The following is a 10,494-nucleotide window of genomic DNA, read 5'->3' as shown; positions in this document are numbered from 1 at the left end:
GTCCAAATGTTCGTTGACAAAAGACTAGATTTCACCCCCTCGGGGATCATTGGGATTAACAAATTATAACAGGGATGGAGAATACCTGAAATAAGGGCCTTGACTTCCGTATTCCCTTATTTCAGGTGTTCTCTATCCCTGTTGTAATTTGTTAATTTATTTGTATATTAAGGCATTTATTGATTTTTAGTCAAAATTAATCGAATAACCTTAAAAGCGCTAACATATACATACGAAGCGTAAAAAACAGTAACCCCAAAAGCAATGAAACACGTTTGAATGTTCTTAATTGAAGATAAATGTCGCTAAGCAAATTTCTATGCAATACTTATGCACAAAATATAATAAAGTGCGGTTAATTCCTTCAAGAATCGGAAACAATACATAAACTAAAATAAAGGCTTATTTTATATTGTATAAAGCTTTTGCCTGGCTTTAATAAATTGAAAGGGATTTTTTTTTATTAAAAAAAATAATTGGAATAAAATTGGACTACGGAAAGCAAAAAAGTTATGGGGCCAGTTATCATGTTTATTTTTTTTAAATAAAACTATTTGAATGTTTTTAATATTTTTAATATCTGAAATTCAATACAAATAACTTACAACATTATTTCCTTATTTTTGGTAAGAAATGCATTAAAATTGATTACTGAACTAAGTTTAAAAATATAAAAAATCAACGCCTAAAAAAATAAAGCTTCAGTACTTTGGACATCATCGGCGATTCGTCGCGCGTCGGCGTCGGTACGAAAGAGGTTGAAAGTCCATTTTTTATTACATTTGTATCTATTTTTTCTTAGTCAATTTTCAGAAGTGAAAATATTATTCTTAATCAGAACAACTAACTTTATATTAAAACATGAACTTTTAATTCCCGAAGTGATTCCGATGTATTGTTCATTGAGCTATTCACAAATATATGTTTCGACTTTAATTTACCCCTTTAATTATATTAAGCAATACAATGCTTTTCCTTCGACTTTTCCTACAGAAAGAAGACTTACTAATTTGCGTAGAGAGGAAATTAAACGAAAACTTTTAAAAACGTAATAAGTCACAGATTTTTTTAAAAATTAAACACTAAAACATATATTTAAGAAGAATTTTTTTTTAAAGAAAATAACAAAAAAAACAAATGGTTGCTTACTTCTGCGGAGAGAAACAAGGAGAGGGGAGGGGAGTCTTATACGCCGTCAATCCCGCCGCCGCGCCCCCCTCGCTTCTCCCCTGCAGAAGTAAGCAACCATTTGTTTTTTAAATATTTTCTTTTAAAAAAATTTCTTCGTTCTAAATATTTTTTAAATATGCTTATATGTCTTTTTGGCCATACTGATCATCGTGGTTTCTGATGTGACAGGGTTTAAATAACACTCTGTATATTATATTTAAAAATAGCTAATAATATATAATAGTCTCGATATGATGAAGATAGCGTTCATAATTGAGGCCCTGTGACTCGATTATGAACGCTATCTTCATCTGTATATATCGAGACGGTATACTTAACTTCTGTACTATCTGTATTTTACCTCGGTGTGTTCTTACCACTTGTCATATCGACATCATATGATCGAAACAAGCCAATAGAATGACCGCAAACAATTAGTCCGCGTTCCTTACGTCATTAACACTTGAAATAGTTATCATTTATATTTTAAATAGGCTTCTGTAATAAAAAGTGCTCACTTCAAAGCGATTATAATCTCCAATAAATCCCAATTCAAGCAAAAAATGCTCGCTTGAACATGCATTTTGCATGACTTTTGGAAATCACCTGGATGGTACGCTTAACGATCGTCTGTATGTATCTACCGATTGACTACAAAGCCGGCTCCTATAACGTCTCGATACATACACTCGGAAAGATAGTAAAACAGATGGAAAAAATATAATAACTAAATTATTTTTTTGAGTGGTTAATTTCTGACGCATATAATATGTGTCTGACGCCTAGATACTCTTATTTGTTAATATGAGAGAACCTAGCGACATTATTTTCACATCCAGGCGTTCGTTTTATTAAAGTGACAGTTATGTCGGAATTTAATTCGACTTCAAAACTTACTTATTTTTATCTCATATTTTTAATAGGATTTTAAGAAAAAAAGTGCCAACCTCAAAACGATTAAAAAAAAATCATAATTAAAGGAAAAATTGTTCGGTGGAACAAAATTTTTGACACTTTTAATGCGTAGATAAACGTATCGAGGGGTTCTAGACCCGTCGGTATAAAACTATGTACTTACATCAAAACTTGATGGTGGTATCGGTACTATACCTTTGTAGTCGTTCGGGAGACTTTTATATTCAACTATGACGTCATACTGAAGCTATGTCATTTTAGAGCGTAGATATGTGTACCGTGACGTACGCTTTCCCTTAATTCATATCGATGTACCAACCCAAAACTTGAAGGTGGGGGGCCGGTAGTATATCTTTATAATCGCTAGAGGGAATTTATCTTCAACTTTACCGTCAAGGTAACAGTATGACGTCTTTATCTTCCCATCATAATCCTAAGGCCCTGGATGAAATGTTTTCGATAATAGCATCTTCATCGTACAAATACCGCGAGCAGCTCTTTTCCTTCGATTGAACGCAAACAAAAAATGACGAAAACGCTCACTTTCGTTTACTTGATATCCCATTTTGAAGGCTTATTATTAAATAAAATAACATAGGTAACATCAAAGCAAACACAATATCTTGTAGAGCAGAAAAAAATCATTCGAATGACGTATAATCTTTACCGTGTTGTTTTAATTTTGGTGCTCATTTTTAAATTTGTAAAAATAACGGCAAACTTATGTTATCTGCGAATATTTTTCAAGCACATATTTTTTTAAAGGATAATATTTGTTTTAATTAAAACATGGGTTCATATACTCGTTTACATATATGCGTTCAACATTATTTTAAAATAACTTTCCCTCATATTATTAATAACGACAAAACCGTGCCTACGGTGATTTATGTTTACGATAGATTTTATTTATGACTCACTCTCATATAAATCACAAAAAAGAAAGTTATTTTTTAAGCCAGAGATAATATACATATAACGAGAATCATACAAAAAAATAGTAAGTTGGTTTTGTATAATATACAACGGGTAAATATATTTTTTTAAATATTCCTTTCTTTCTGATCCTTGTGGTGATTTTATTGTTGTGAACGCTACAAATCTCACTTTATTATCTCAAATTTAACATTGGACTCACGTTCACGAAATTGTCAAACAAATTACATTTTTCACTTTTGTAATGAGTAAGTGTAAGTTCATTATTCAAAATGAATGTTTGACAACTGTATTTCATTAATCAGTGTGAAATTGGCAGCATTTTAATTAAATATTGAGATTTTTGTCAGACGCTGTTGAGTTGTCGTTGTTTTTTTATTTTCTTTTATTGAGGAAACATACAGTACAATTACATACTTTTATCTTTATATATATAATTCCTCTGTACGTGTGATGTCACCGTACTCCTCCTAAACGGCTTAACCGATTTACGTGCGGTTTTCAGAGAAATATAGATCTTCGCGCTGTGCGTGTTCGTAGGTATTAAAATCTTTAATCGAACATGTAAAAAAGAAGTTAGGAGCATAAATGTTTTATTCATCGATCTACCAGGGTTGCATTCGAGGAGAATGCATTTGCAAAAAATGGAAAGATGTCGTTTTTTGTGTACAAAAAAAGTTAGTTTTTGAATGTTTACAAACAACAATTGTGTTTTGTGTATCTTAATCAGATTCTTTCCTTAAATTCCTTATAATTTCTACCCATTTAACTATTTTTATTGGATCTTTGGTAATACTTAAATAATATTAAATTCAACACATTTTTAAAAATCGCATTCCTGCATAAGAACACGCCTTTGTTGCAGAGATAATGTAGAACTATTGCTTTGTTGGTGAGACGACCGAAGCTTGACGTTTGCAAAAAGAATGCCATATTTGAAAAAAACATTTATATTATGTTTTGGAATTTAATCACAAACAAGTATCTAGTTACCTACTTATCAATGAAAATTATTTTTCCTAGGCAATCCGACATTCGAGCAGGACAACGACTGTCGGGTCAGCTAGTAGTATATAAACTTAATTCTAATGGACCAGTGAAGTTTCCATATTAAGTTTATTATCATTTTATCTAATCTTAATTCTATGATCTAAGGTTATCAATTAAATATTTTTAGTACAGAAAAATAAGGAAAAAAAAAAGCGAAAGTTGTTTAAAAATTAAAATCAAAGTAAATAAGTTATTTTTAAAAGTTTGTGTATCTATTACTAACGTGTTGCATAAATGGAAATAATATAAAAGTAATTAAAATAAATAAGAATAAAAAAAACATACTCAAATGCAAAAAAAAACATGTTAAAAAAGGTAAACAAACATATATGTATATAAACATACATATTTAAGGGATTCAAAAAAGAAACAATGGGAAGAAACTTTATAAGAAATAAAAGACAATAAGTTTAATTTAATTTTAAAAACATCTTGAAAAATAATGACACATTATATTAAGAAAAGAAATATCCATTTTTTAGAAGCAATTCTAAAAGTAATTAAAAGTAGTTTGAAGATATAAAAACATGTCAAGCGTAGCTGAGAAAAAAGAAAAAAAAACAAGTGTAGTAATTTTTTAAATTTGAAAAAGCAATATTAAGAGAACATTTTAAACCAAAGGTAGTTAATAATTGTGTGGGGTAGTGTTTTGTTTGGTCCTGTTTTATGGGTGAAATATCTTTTTTAATTAATGTAGTGTGGACAGTTGTGTAAAGAAAATCCGGTGAATTTGATAACTTCTGATGATTTTCGATACGGGAAGAGCAAAGGATATCTCCTCGACAAAAAAACATGAAGGTATTACTAATAAACACTACTTTTTATCAGACACATTTCAAAGCCAACAAACGTTTACCTCGGAACTGTCAATGGAATTAAGAAGAAACTCGACAACATTGACTTAACTCCAAAACGATCTGGAAAGTCTGGCAGAAAACTGGCAAATTCGGCAAGAGCTGAACGTAAAATAAGTATTATCTGCTATATATATCAGGGGCGAACCGTGTATAGAAGCGATTATGCGCAGCTTACCATTATATTTGGCTAACCGTAATAATGTTTTATTGTAACTTTATTTACAGAAAAACAAATAAATAATTGACATTTATTTTAAATCATTTCCACCGTTTGTATTTTTATCCTAATATAAATATAAATTTTAATAAAGCGCGCCCAGCGCCTGCGGTGAGCCAAGAAACTAGCCGATTATACCAGCTTATTTTTTCATAGAAATAAGTATACTATATTTTGAATGTATTTACCCCAGTGCGGGTTTTTTTCCTAGATTCAACTTGCAGATTACACAAATTATTTGAAGATTCTTTATTTGGAAAACAGTATTTCAATCATTTTTTCTTAAGGACTATTTTTCTTTGAGATGGTACTTTTGACATAAGATCATAATTACTTTCATGCGTCATAATGTTGCAAGACGTATAGCGCTCCAAGCGGCCGTTTTAAGCACTATTCATTACTAGAACATTCGGCCAGTTGACATTTCAATTGAATACCTAATATCGACTGAATTCATCGTGGTATTTTTTTATTTTTTTTAATGAATTATATATTAAAGTAATGGATAATATATTTATAAACAGTTGATTTCCCAAATAAAATAAAATAAAATAAATAAATAAATTTATATTTATTTTATTTTATTTGGGAATTTGATGGACAAATCTTAATTTGTTCGAAGGCGCCCAGGCGAGAAGATTCATAAAGTTTGAATTGTGGAGTCAAGCATCCATTAAGTATCATGGTGTGATCAGTAGTGAGTGGACATGGCACAGAACGCTTGTACATTGTTGAAGGGACCATGCGCCAAGACCAATATATTAAAGTACTCGACACAAGACTTCTACCACAATTGAAGTCATGGTTCCCAAACAAGCAGAAATATACATTTATTCATGTCACAAGGTTGAGAGTTTCTGCACATTTGGATTTTTTTATAAATCCGGTTTTACCTTGGCCCGGAAACTCACCAGATTTAAACCCTAATAAAAATCTTTGGGAGTTTATGAAGAGGGGTATCGCAAGAGACATGATCACAAACAATGTCCAATTAATCGAAAAGCTTATTAATGTCTGGCATAATAATGAAGGAATACGGGAAATTGCACAGAAAGTATGCCAAAAAGGATTGAAGCTGTTACAGCTGCCAAATGCGGAATTACTAAATATTAAATACAACGATTCTCTAAATCGTCTAATAAAGTAAAATATATACGTAACATCTGTTAAAATGTCTTGGTATTTAAGTAATATTCATTTGTATTTAAAAAATGCAAATAAATCTACGAACCTTCAAAGTGACTTTTTTAAAACCAAATTGAAAAACGTGTAAATATTTCTGCGTTCATTATAATAAGATCACCCACCGTATGTTGTAATAAATATCTATAGATTATTTTTGACATTAGCCTTAAGCTGTAAAATTAAAAATAATTTTGACATTTTGAATTATTTAGGTCAATGAAAACAACGAAAACATGACTTGATATTTTGGTCAAATGAGAAAATAAACTTTAGTGGGTGGGTTTGCAGTTTACTCCCACTCACCCCAAACATAAAAGCGAATCATCTTTAAAAACCATTTCATATTACTTTACTCACGGTAAAATCTAGGGCATATGGATTGGTCATATCACAATATTTCACAACTGTAAAAAAAAATCAATAAAAGGATATTCTCAGAATACATTTATTTTTTGCTTTTTGACGGGGTTCGAAGGATATGTGATATATATAATAAAGTAGGTGTCTTTGTTTTCCGAGAAATTCGCGTGTTTTTTCGCGTTTAACTTTACTGAGATTCTCGTGATTTGCATGTTGTGCATCGGAATAGGGATCCTCCCAGAGAAGAGGAATAATATGCAGCAACAGCGGCTCTAGAAATATTCATAGAATGATTCAATTCAAACTTAAAAATCAGCTAGATAATGAAAATGCCGCAAAACTGGCATTCCTCTTTAAAAGAAATCAGAGGTCCGAGGTTCGACCCCACTCTACCCCAACTCGATTACGATTTTCCAATGGTGAATTATTTAAAACTCGTTGAAAATGTCCTCAAAGTTTTAATATCTGGGTAAATCACAAGAACGCATATTTCTTTTTAAATTAATAATATTTCATTCGTCTTTCTGAAGCCAGACATACTGATTTGAATTCTGTTTTCCTAAACTTCTTTCTTTTTCTTTCCTCCTAGAACTAGTAACATATTATGCTAATGAAGATTCCTCGTCGTTGATAAGACATTGATTTTTGTTTTTTCTCTATAACTTTTCATCTTACAAATAGATACATATTAACTACTAAAGTTGTACGTGTTTTTGGTATTAAATCATTCAAATTACAGGAAAACCTCGTACAAGCATTCTGCTAGGATCTCTTTTTGTAATCGCATGACCAGAAATGTGTCAATGACTCTTTAAAATAAGTTTAATGTCCAGCACTAAATGATACTTTAACAATTCAAATCAGAATTAGAAATAATAAAAATCGAAACAGAAATATAAATGACAAAATATTAAATATAAGGAAATATAATTAAAATGAAAACTGACGAAATATTCTGTCAAAGAAGGGATATTGAAGGATTTACATTTTATTAACTTGCTCACCATTTTATAACGCATTGCAACTGATAGGATGCCTTTATATCAGGGTCCCACATATTTAAAAAACTAATAGGGACTTTAATAAATTCTTGCTTTTTCCTAAGATATGGTGTTATCTTAGATTTTTTACATCAAGTAATACTACAGCCAACTTCATCGTGAAGCTCATCATGCTTGAAATGAACGTATATGTTATTCTGCCGATGTGTAAACAAAATATTTTCTCACGACGTTAAACATGTCAATTTCGTGCCAAAAAAGCACGAAGCACATAAAATTCTTGTGGAGACTTCGGCGACCATATTTTGTCAGAAACAATATGCAGAGATTGATTTCGACGCTTTAAAAATAATGATTTCGATGTTGAATATAAAAAACACTATAGCGCACCGAAAAAGTTTGAAGACGACGAAGCATTACTCGATAGATAATAAAGATCCATGTCGTACGCAAAACGAACTTGCAAAATCATTAGGAGTTGCATCACCCGACGACGGTTGTCAAACGTTTAAAAGCTGTAAAATTGGGTGCAGTTCGAATTAAAGCTGAGAGACGTCGAACAAAATTAGCGAGAACTTATTCAAGTTTTAATATCAAAATTATATTGTCTACAGCGCTCAATCTAAAAAACTCAGTTACTTTTTTCATACTTATTAATTAAATTAATTCATTAAGAAACCATTATTCTCCATCGCATGATTAGGTTGTTACGATATCGAAGCCATAATTTAAATCCGTTATGGAATTATCTCCGACAGTTATGTTCCATTAGTTCTAATAAATATAATTTGGCTACAAGAAAATTTCAATAACTTGAGCCATGATTGATGATTTTACACTATGGTACCAACAATATTACCGCGAAACTTACTTACGGGATTTTAAATTAAATGTACTTACTTATGTATTGCAAAGGAAATTACCTACTGTTTTTTTGTGTTTTGATAGTAAATAATTACCCAGTACGGAAAACATTATTTTAAATGTTCAATATTGTACAGGGTGGGGCGGAGCCATAGTTTTGAGGGGCTATAAATAAAAAACGGTACAACTTAGAAAAAAGCGATTTATTTTATTAAAATCTGCAGGTAATCCCATTTTTTTAAATCACAAATCAAAAGATGGCGGCCGTAAGCGCCACTAAATTGATGAAGGCGATTTCTGAAATTATCACATGATTTTCGAGACATTTCTATGAGAATGGCCGCGATTTCAATGGAGTGCTCTTCTGTGGAATTGCCGTAGATAATGTATTTTCAGTTCAATATCGAAGATTGATTGACAGCTTCGGAGTTATGAAAATGGGCCTCGTCGCTACGGAAAAAAATTCCTCTCGGAGGGATTTAAAAAAAATAAATTTAAAGAAATATTTGCGTTCTTATGATTTACCCAAATATTTTATTTTGAGGGCCATTTTCAACGAGTTGTAAATAACTCACTATTAGAAAATGGAATCAAGTTGGGGTAGAGTGGGATTCGAACCACAGACCAGGACCACAACCCGATCATTTTCATCCGATTTGATGGAGCAATTTCTGGCAGTGATATTTCGGTTTGCGTAGTCAATAACACTCAATTCTTCAACAAGCATTAGTTTGTATGGAAATAACGACAAATCTTCATGAAGAATTCTCTCGAAGAGCGGAGTGACATCATTGATATATATGTATGCAACACTAAACACCCGTCTTATGTTCCATTCAACTTAAGTTCCGGAACTTAAGTTGTAGTTGTAAATGTGAAGCAGCGTAAAAAGGCGCGACATTCTTTGCATTCAAAGTAAACAGGAACAGAAAGTTAGTCTTTTTTAGACAATGCTCATTTTTCAGAACATAATTTCAAACTATCGTTCTATGAAATATCATCTCTTCTCAATTATACCTTAGTGCGTGACGTCCCCGAAACAACCGCGTGCTTTCAAGCTAAGCGTTTTGGTGACTGCTCAAAAGCTGCTCTAACCAACTACACATTTTCGGGGGTTTAACTACTCCGGGTGACTAATATCCCCCTTCTCTTTGGGTAATTCCATTTGCCGAATCCTTGGCGTTAGCAGAAAGGACGGAATGGCGCGCGGAATGACTGAGTGTCGAAAAACCGATCACCGAACGATTTTTTTTGTAAAACGCTCGCACGACGAAACCTCAATGCGCTTCAATCCAAACCACGGTAACGACTAAAAACGGTATAACAGTAGAAATACAATGAGACTACTCAGTCGGTGCCGTTTTATTAACTATTTTACTTGTGCCGCTAACGGTAACTATTCTTCATTTTCACATGCTGCCAATGAAATCATCCCTGCTTGCCTCTTTTAGCAGCCCTCGGGCCAGACTAAACTGTCGACGCCTGTACAATAAATGAATGCCGGTACGTGTAAATGTACTTATGATTTATTATACCTTTTATGCGGTACGTTTAGTTTTTTAATTATATTTAATAAAAAATAGGTCATATGATATTCATTACTACTGTCAGCGAAGCGATGCGTATATTAATTATATTAAATAGAAAATGTAAGATAATATTTATTGCCAGCAGTTTATCACACACGAAAAATTATCACCTGTCAAAAAAGAAGAAAGAAAACTGACCTTTTAATATCAGTAAATTTGGTACCAAATTTACCAAAATCAAATGGAAATATGTTTTTTTTAAAGGTTGATCATAGATTAGACTGTTTGGGCAAAATATCCATCCAGGGCAAAATTGGACGGTTTCGCATTATCTCCAAAAAAATGTATGTTGTGCTTTACTTTTTAATTACGAAGAATGACCTTGGTTATCATTTAATTGGGTTACAATT

The sequence above is a fragment of the Micrasema longulum genome, unplaced genomic scaffold (genome assembly GCF_059751315.1).
Source record: "Micrasema longulum isolate JH-2025_06_02 unplaced genomic scaffold, ASM5975131v1 h1tg000815l, whole genome shotgun sequence".
In the NCBI taxonomy this organism is placed as follows: Eukaryota; Metazoa; Arthropoda; class Insecta; order Trichoptera; family Brachycentridae; genus Micrasema; species Micrasema longulum.
The sequence above is the reverse complement of the archived record's forward strand: the minus strand, read 5'-3'. Positions refer to the sequence as shown.